At 32.8% G+C, this 10,417-nt stretch overlaps 1 pseudogene; it reads left to right on the top strand.

The window, feature by feature from the left end:
- Positions 1 to 6,164: 6,164 nt before the first annotated feature.
- On the top strand, positions 6,165 to 10,084 carry LOC127714076 (complement C1q-like protein 4; annotated as a pseudogene).
- Positions 10,085 to 10,417: the final 333 nt, after the last annotated feature.

The following is a 10,417-nucleotide window of genomic DNA, read 5'->3' on the forward strand; positions in this document are numbered from 1 at the left end:
AAAAACGACACAAAAAAATTAAAGAATACAGAAATGAAGAAATGAAGCCCCCCCAATCCAGACTATCATCCTATTGTATCTGACGTTGTAATAGTCGTTTATAGAACGTGGTAATTTACCTCTCACATATACAGAACAATCAAAAGTTAACAAAATAATAATACAGCATAAAAATTAGGAAATGTGTTATTATTTTCAATGAGACAAGTATCCACGTCGAAGTAAGCAACTATGCCTTCAATAATGAGCAAAACCCATACCGCATAGCAAGTTATAAAAGTGCCCAACATGACAAAAGCAAAACCAAATAGTTTGAATTAAGCCTTTGTTTTTTAATTCGTAAAACATTATTCGAAGGCTGCAACACTACGAAATGAAATAGTGATTTAGAAAAGGAACAAGAACAACTTAATGTCTGGGTTCACACTGACGTTGTGAGTTCGAACCCTGCACGTTGCAAGTGCGTTCGATTTCAATCTTAATTGACTAGGATTACCAGTTTTCCTGCCAATGTCGGTGGTTCTCTCCGGGCACTCCAGCTTCCTCTAAAATAAAACTGGCGTTTAATACCAACAATCAATCAATATTTTTCAGTAGGAAGCGAAACAACCATTGGGTTCTACGCAAGAAGAAGGTAGAGTGGAACCCTAGGAGTCCAACAGACTATAGAATTTGACCATGTCCACGAAAATCACGGAAACGGTTACGACCCCCAAAACGGACATTTTATAGCGCCTTTTTCCGGATTGTATGAATTCTCAACGACAATTTTATCTGCCAGCGATAACGGCATTCACTGTGAAATGGTCATGAATGGTCAGAATATTGGTCAACTTTTCGCAGCTCGTTTTTACTCAACGTCTACTTTAAACGTGGTCATCCACTTAAATGTTGGGGACATGGTTTGGGTCAGACACTTTACTGCCACACCACAGCAGCTATATGGAAATGAGTATTCAACCTTCTCAGGATTTCTTATTTCAGTATAAAAAGTATAAACAATGATAGAAGTATAATTTATTTATAAGATAAAGATATATTTTATTCCAATTAAAGGGCCCATAATGAGCAAAATAAGTTATTGCAATAATATTTTAAAATTGAGAGGCACAAACAATTTTGACAATTGTATACAAAAAAAAAGTGTTGTCAACGGTTAACCGGTTAACGGATATATATATATATTGATCGAATACCAAAACCTTCCATTTGTAAAGTACTTTAGGTGTAACACCACTAATTCGGCCCGGCCAGAAAGCACATACAAGAAAGTAGTACATATTTAACACAAAATAGTTCCTACGCATGAGTGTAACTTTCAGAATATGTAGAATATTTAGGTATTGTTGGTATCAAATGAAAGCTGAATGACTGGTGATCATTGTAGAACACTTTTTGACTTATAATTTTGAATATTAAAAAAACTGCACCAAATTTTATAAAGAGGGTACTTTTTGCCTGTATGTCAGATCTGAAGTACCTGTTTAGGTACATCCGAAGTTACGGGAACCAGTTCTTTCTTATATGCCATTAAAGGTACGTTGATTTTTCCAGTACAAGACACCATAAAGTGTTGCTTTGACATGCAATGATTGTCACTTTATTTGAACTTGAAACAAAAGAGCTGTGTCTGCTTGAAATTGAGGAATTTAACATAGAAAGCAATGGGGCCATGAATTAGTGGTGTACTTCCTTTAGATAAGGCGATTGAACACCAACTTAACTACCGATAAACCGGTTAATTAACCCGAATAATTCAGTCGTTATATTCCACTGCTCTACGATGACTATAGTCTCGATCATCCAGACGCTCCATATGCATATTATGTAGAGGCGTGATTGTTTGCAGTAAGAACGATAACTCTGGTGCAACGAGACTACGATGGGACATCCTCGCGAGTGGGAGAGTCGATCACGGGGAGGGACTGAATTATTCGGGTTACCGGTTAAACCGTCGAAAGATTATCCGAGTAACAGGTTAGGCAAAACTGTTCAATTTGACAACACTGGTAAATAAGAATATAATCAACTTAATTTTATGATCTTAACTTGAGCTAGAGCCTAAACATATGTGTAAAAAAAGCAGTAATAAAACAGATTATATATATATAAAAAAAAAATAATGGTTTACATATAAACATATCTGTACTACATTGATAGAAAATAGTTCAACACATTTATTAATATAAGTTCTAATAATTTTCAAAAACTCTAGGTTTTCTTGAATAAAAAGCTAATTGAACTTGGCATTTGTGTTTAACACTTCGAAATTTTTGCAACTTATCAAAATTTTATCATAGAACTCTTTTCCAAGAAGATTATAAAGGGGATAATGATTCACATATAAATGTTCTTCATCTTTAATTTTATCCAACATGCATTTATTTTACATATTGTTTTAACTTTGTGATCTATCTGTATATAGTAATTAAGAGATGACGGATAGACGTATTATATGAAAAGTAAAATCAGAACACGTTAAGGGAATTTCCGTTTGCAATTTCATTAGAGTTCGGTATTTTTGTTATTTTACTTTTTTTCACACAAATACAAAACCAAATCGAAAAAGTGATATTGTGGTGACTATGAGAATTTCATTAAATCGTAGAATGTTGATAAGGAGTATCGGAGGGGACGAACAGTAGTGTGCATATATCCATGTCAAGCCAAATTAAATGTTCACCACACAAATAATTCGAACGGAAACAATCGTGTACCATAGTGCAAATAAATTTTCATGCGGCAAAGCCGCAGAAAAAAAAAAACAAACTTGCGTAACTACAGATGAAAATAATGGTCAATGCGAAAAAATTCTCATGCACCCCTTCCCTAGAACATCAAATGTCGTCCCCTAAAGCGTCAACATGTTACATTTAATAACACTTCCGATATTTAAAAAGGAGATATAGAATGCATAAATTGATCGCTGTAAGTAATTTGGTTTGCAGTACATATACTTTCTAACTTGCCTTGACTCTGTGTTTTTGTGATCACAGTCACACTGACGCTTATCTTACTTCTTTATTGTATGACACTTTTACTATGAATTAAAGGAGGCGTAGGGGTATACTCCAACAAGACAGCAACCCAACAACGCTAATTATAGAAAAAAAACATATAGAGGTCAACATGTATATGGTCTTCAACAATGGAAGTGTGTCTATACAATAGGTCAAGCTCCTAGAGTCCGAAAAAGATATGAATTTTAACAGACGTCAAATTATATATGCCAATTTCGGAAGCGATTAGATAATAAATGACTGTGCCAAAGAAGTGATAAGAATAATCGCAAGAACAGACCTGTGCATAATAGGAGGAACCAGACCTGAATATGCTGTTTTTGTCGATAATTTTAACATTTGGCTATTCCGTTGAAACTGTAAATGGAGAGCTATCAGAAACGTCTAAATTGGACTTTATTATGAAAGAACTTGACACTTTAAGGCGTGACTTTCATGTTCTTCATGCTAGATATGGTAAGTAGTTTTCTTATCAGCGTAAAAGTTGTTGAAATATGTAACAGCACGAATTTTTACAAGAATCTGTCAAAAATTTTTTCAAATGAAAATCATTAAAGTCGACATTTGAAGATAATGCTGACTTTTCTTTTTCTTTATGGTGTAACAAGTTGAAGTTAAGACTTTAAGTAAAAAACGCAAAACACTAACAAAAAAAAATAAACAACAAAGAAAAAAAACACAAAAAACAAAACAAACGTATAAGCATTAGTTCATGTTATTACAAAAAGCCTGAATGATTGCAATCGTTTTTAATTTTTTTATTAATTCAGTTTAGATTATAAGAATTGCAATTTCTTTTATTTTGTGGTTCTAAATCATGCTGAATATGACATTTTTCACATCTAAATCCAAAAAAATCACACGCAATTAAATGATTTTGGCATATCAACGCAGGCCAATGGGAGATAAATCAAATTAACTAGCGTGGAGCTTACAAAATTTTTGAAAATATGAATTAACTTAGTATAGACATTAAACAAAGAGATTAAATAAGGTTCGTTATTATTTTGATCTCAGTTGATTGTAGACTTTTCCATATAAAATTACTCAAATATATAGTTTTATAGTTAAGGAATTTTATATTTTCTTTTGTATCATTTTACTTATATTTATTCATTGAAATATACTAACAATTTGAAATTATTTGAAAATAATCTTATTTTTAGTTTTATATACCTACGTTACATGAAAATAAAACGTAAAGTTAAATCATGGTTGCTTCTGGTATATTCAGGTCTCGCTGTTTCGTAGCAAAAACTGGTATATATAGCCTATTAGTCCATCAGTGACAAGAGTCTGGGACTCCAATAACGAATACAAGCTTGAATGACATTTAACATATAACATGTCTAAAATAAATTTGTAGAGAGTTTAGAAGCTGAAAATGTAAATTTAAAAAAGGAACTTGATTCAACTAAGAATAAAAGACAGCTGGAAGGTAAGTAAATAAATCATTTAATATGACTCCTAAGCCACAAAAGAACCTCCTTCCCCAATAAAAAAAACAAAAAAAAAACAAAAAACACAACACAACACAACACAACACAACACATAAAAAAGCAAAAAACACAACATAACAAAACACAACACAAAACAACACAACAACACTAATACAAATACAAAAACAAAAACTAAAACAATTAAGAGCTGCGCCATGAGCGCATGATACGCCGCTCGCTTTTTCAACGAATAAACTTCCATATCTCCTCAATGTCATATCAGTAATTTATAAAAAAAATAAATAAAGGGAGCTGCTTTTAATAGATATAAACCAGTCACCAAAGTTTCATGAAAACTGCTCAAAGCATTTTTTGAATTTTGTCAGAAAACTGGAAAATCCGCCCCCTTTTTATGAATAAAATCCCATAACTTAGAAACGTAAAATCTAAAATCCCGTAAACGGACGTATAAAAACAAAAACAAAAACAAAAACATAAGCAGATACCCCCGCACAAAAAAAAGAAGAAAAAAAAAAAGAATGAATAGTTTTCGTGCTAGAACGGATGGTGTCTCATAAGTAACTTTAGAAAGTAACATATTTTATTGCACAATTTTTTTGAACTGGAAATAAACATGGAAAATATATCATAAATATTATGTCATTACCGAACCACTGGCTCACAGTAGGTATAGTGTCCGGTTGGGATCGTGTTTTTCGTGTGATTTGATCGGGTTTTTTTCAGTGTGACCACGTTTTTTCGAGTGAATATGATCAAAAATGAAATGTAAAAAAACAGACTTCCTTTCTGGTAAGACGTAAAAAGATGTTAGAACCTATAAACGAGATCATAGAAGTTAAATTAGTATTTGTGATAAAAAGATATTATCAACCCTACATTGTTTTGTTTTAAAAACGTTTAATTTAGCCTTACAATGCTGTATTCCAAAATATAGATTAAAGCCATTTTTATACACATACCAATCCAAATGTCAACGGAAATACATACATGGAATCTTTTTATACTAACATATATACAGACACTTTACAAAAAAATCTTGTTTTTGCATTGGAAAGGACATTAATGAGAGTAAATTCATTTTTATATGTCCGTGTTTTTTCGAGAGCAGTCCGCGTTTTTTCGTGTGCGTCCTTGTTTTATCGAATGAAAAAACAAAAACAAAAATTCCTATGGCTTAAAATATAATATGGCAGTGCATTTACGTTTAAAATCTATGAAAAGGTTCAAATAAAATACTTTTCAAAGCTCGAAACAATACATTAAACCAGTTGTATAATGCTGTGTTATATGTACATTTCATAAAAAGGCATCGTTCATTTGTATTTAAAAAATCTTCATGTTAGTGTACCAATATGGATTTCATGCAGTAAATATTTCGTGATGTGAACAATCTTTATGCATATGTGAGCTCAAACATGTTGAATAGAGACGTACGTACAATTTAGTATAGTGTGTAAAGCGGGTAAATGTGTGGGTGTTTTTTTTTTTTTACAGAAAACACATTCTAAATGTTTCATTTACTATATGTCTTGATGGTAATATGTTTTATCGTTCTACATATCGATACCAAGAACAATGTTCAATTGCTCCTACTGTGAAGAGGAGTCTGATCAAGCGTATTCTATGCTTGGTCGCACCAGCAAAGCTTCATTTCCAACAGAAATTAAAAGAATAAAAATTGACAATGTATATTGGTGAAGTGAACGCATATTATATACACTTTTCGATTTTTAATTATTTCTAAAGTATCGTATTAAAGCTTACAGATTATTTATTTCGTTGTTTAACAAATACATTGGATAAGTCCCCGAGTTTATCATCAGCTCAGTAGTCAGTACTTCGGTACCTACATGATTAATAACAAACCTTTCTAAAAGTGTTTACCTCCAAGGGGGACTGGGGAATAGAAATATGGTCACTTATGTCCTCCTCCGACTGCCAGTAAAACCCTTGCTAAAGTCGGGCGTCCGTTTGGCTGTGCGGGATGTTCAAGTAAGCAGCCACGTCCGGTCAGAATGGGGGCGAGTAGAGTGAGAGAGAGAGAGTGACACGCTCACTGCACAGTAAGAACCCTTCCAACAGCACTTTGAGGGGTCCGTAGGTGGCCTGTTGCAAGGCTAAATTTCTGTCCCTATCCAATATATCCTCATTTTCACTGTCAGTGTAAATTTCTCGACCTTCATCCCGAACGTCCTCTGTTACATAACCTACCTATTGGATTTATTGTGAATTTGTTCTCGTCCTGAACATTCATGAAATATTTGCCATTGGACGTTAAGGAACCAACAATCAATCATTTTTAAATGGTCCGTTTTTAAATTGAAAAATGATACAGAAACTAAGGTTTCAACTCCGTCAGGCAAAGTTGACCTTAGAATGATTTGTCTTTTTTTTAGGTCCTTTTGGTCATATACTCCTCAAATGTTTCGGTTCTTATACATCCTTGGCTTTCAAATATTCGGCTTTGAGCGTTCCGGATGAATGTAAATCCAGAAAACCGCTTCGGACGCATCAAATTGTGTTGTTTACCATTTATTATTAGATATTGCATTCAACTCAAATGTTATTGTAATTTTTAATTTATTTTTTTTGTTTTTTTTGGGGGGGTGGGTGATTTTTTACTGCTTTACTTAGTTTTCTTGCTCATATGTTTTTTCGTCATTGTAATATATATCAATTATGCAATATTATTGACTGTAAAACAAAGGTAGCATAAAATGAAATTGAAAAGATTATGAGTCACTGTACTCGGTTCTAAAGACTGTTTTAAAAAGGACCCAGTGATTCCTTATACATGTTCATCGTAATACCGCAAGGTTTCAGTAAAATGTCTTCAGAACAGAAAGTTGAAAAAGGTTAAATTTGAACAACATAGTAATGTGTTTTTGTGACTTATTAAGAATATATAATATTTTCCTTCGCTAAATTACAGTTACAGACTAGGAAAAGTCAGTTTTAAGTCAAGAATGTCTTCTTTCATATTCACATTTTCTTCAAAAAACCCGGACCATTTGCTGAAAAACCCAGACGTTTTATATGTTGCTATTGAAAAAACACGGACAATATAAAACACTGAATTGTAAGTTAACGACAAGGAAATTGTGCGTCTTTTGTTCTCAAAACATATAAGCATTCAAAATATGATGAACAGTCACGAATAAAACTAATATACTCGCGAAATAGCAGTAAATCGATCTGATCGCATGTAATATCACTCGAAAAAACCTGATCTACACTCGAAAAAAGTGGACCGATTCAGTCGAAAAAACACGATCTCAGCCAGACACTATACCTAGTGTGGCTATTTACTGGGCAGATGGTATAAAGGTAGACTGATCATCCACCAATATTATCACTAACTGACCCAGTGGTAATGAATGTGATACGCTCCAAAACACATATGTTGCAAGGGGAGACAACCAGTTTACATATGTTGAATTCATATGTTAAAATCAATATTAGAAATATCATGAAAGAACATATTCTGGACGTCTGGATGGGGTTTACAGAATAGAGAATAATGGACAAAAAGTGCACAATAAAAGGCAAAAAATAAAGGGCAAAATAAATAAAATGGGTATTTGATGCTTCTCCGCTAAGCACGTGGCATTAAGGAGTGAGAGCAAAGACTGGTTGGCTCGGAGTCAAAATAATGTGTCTTGGTAGGATGAAATGTTTTCCTGTGGACTGTTAATTACCTTTTGAACTAGCACGTTAAAAATCCGACTCAGCGTGTCGGTCTAATACAAAGGAAGGTTAATATTCATATTACATTAGCATGTTCTCGTCTTGAATTAGAATATGCATTGAATTTGACGCTGGACGTTACCATCCATCAACATCACCTTGTGTTGAAAGGCTTTTTTATTCAAACTAGGATAATAATTGACAATATTATACTGTTAAGTCTGTTTTTTTGTGATATCCTTTTTACGTGACTCTGTATTTATGTATCCCGTCATACTTTGAACGACAAAATTATTTTATGTCTACCTGTGCGAATTTCAAACGCGCGATTTTACGCCAGTACTTAAAACCTTCCATCCTTTATGGATGGATTTTACATAGATAAATAAAATCGTATAATATAAGCAAAATGAGGATGTTAAATTTGATGTATGCCTTTTTGTGCTTCTTCGTTACATTTGTTTGTTTTTTTTTTTTTTTTTTATAGTGATTAAGATGATAACACAGTGTTGACTGCTGTACCTCTATTTTTGACATTTTTACCTGTTGTGTCTGTTTGTTTTGCTCACACATCGTTGTCAATATAATGGAATTTGATGCGACTGTCATACAAGTGAGAGGTTTAGCTAGCTATAAAACCAGGTTAAATCCAAAAACTCTTGCTGCATAATATTTAGATTTAATACATTTGTCGTTTTTGCTTAAAAATAATACTAAAAAGAGTCTAATCGCGCAGTTTTCCGCAAGTGTAAAATAAAAATAATAAAGAAAAGATTATTTTCCCAGCCTGATAATTGAAAAAAAATTATACATAAAAAATAAAAACGACATTGGTTAAACAAAATTTTCTTCATGGATGCTATTCAAAATCCATGCTTCCCCCAAAGATGAATTAGAAATACATTAGAAGGCTACAAATAATTAACACACATAGCATTATTTAAGGAAAAGAACGAAACGAACTTAACATATTTTATTGTTTTAGGAAAAGAACGAAACGAATTTAACATATTGTATTGTTTTAGGAAAGAACGAAACGAATTTAACATATTGTATTGTTTTAGGAAAAGAACGAAACGAATTTAACATATTGTATTGTTTTAGGAAAAGAACGAAACGAATTTAACATATTGTATTGTTTTAGGAAAAGAACGAAACGAATTTAACATATTGTATTGTTTTAGGAAAAGAACGAAACGAATTTAACATATTGTGTACTTTACAGGAGGAAGCTATACTATTGGGTTCTATGCCAGGCGGAAACAAAGTGGGACCCTAGGAGCCCATCAGACTATAGAATTTGAGCATATTCATGAAAATCACGGAAATGGTTACGATCCCCTTCAAGGACATTTTATAGCTCCTGTTTCCGGATTGTATCAATTCTCAACAACAATCTATTCTATCGTTAATGGAGCTGTTCACTGCGAAATGGTCAAGAATGGTCAGAATCTGGGTCAGCTCTTAGCTCCCGTTCCAGGTTACGCATCCTCTACGTTGAATGTTGTTATCTATTTGAGCGTCGGCGATAAGGTTTGGGTCCGACATCTTGGTTCATCATTAGAACAGCTTAATGCAAATGACTATTCTACTTTTTCTGGCTTTCTTATTTCAATATAAATGTTGGATAGTATACAATTACTGTCTTTTGATGAGGTAAATATGCGGTTTTATTGACTTTTGAAAAACTTATATTCATTGAGGCCGACGGCCGAAGTGAATATCAGGTTTTACAAAAGTCAATTGACTGGAATACACGCATGACTTGGATTATTCATATTTAATAAAAGGGGGTCCAAACATATTTTTTGTACAATCATATTCTTAAATTTTTAAGAAATGGCGTCTTAACTGTCTGTAAATATTAAAATTGAAAACGATCCACCCATGTTCTCCAGTTTTTAAGATCGAAATAAACAGAGCTCTGCAGGCCATATATACATGCTAATTAGTCGTTGTTATTCCTTTTAAATATTACTTCCATGGTTGAAAGTACTGGTCTATAATAAATATGGAACTCCCGATAAAATGAGGGGATTACTTAAGAAAAAATTCAGATCAAAACTTCAAAAAAGAATGATTTTGCTACACTTGTAACTTTGGACAAAATAAGAAAAAATAGACATTTTTATCAATTTTGATTTTTCCTTAGGTCAAGTTATTTCCAAATGTATAAAAAAGCAGTTTTAAACGTAAATGTTAATTTGGGGGTGAGATGGAGGTTATCTATATCAATGATACTAAATACGT

Source organism: Mytilus californianus, unplaced genomic scaffold (genome assembly GCF_021869535.1).
Source record: "Mytilus californianus isolate M0D057914Y unplaced genomic scaffold, xbMytCali1.0.p SCAF_9, whole genome shotgun sequence".
NCBI classification, from domain to species: domain Eukaryota; kingdom Metazoa; phylum Mollusca; class Bivalvia; order Mytilida; family Mytilidae; genus Mytilus; species Mytilus californianus.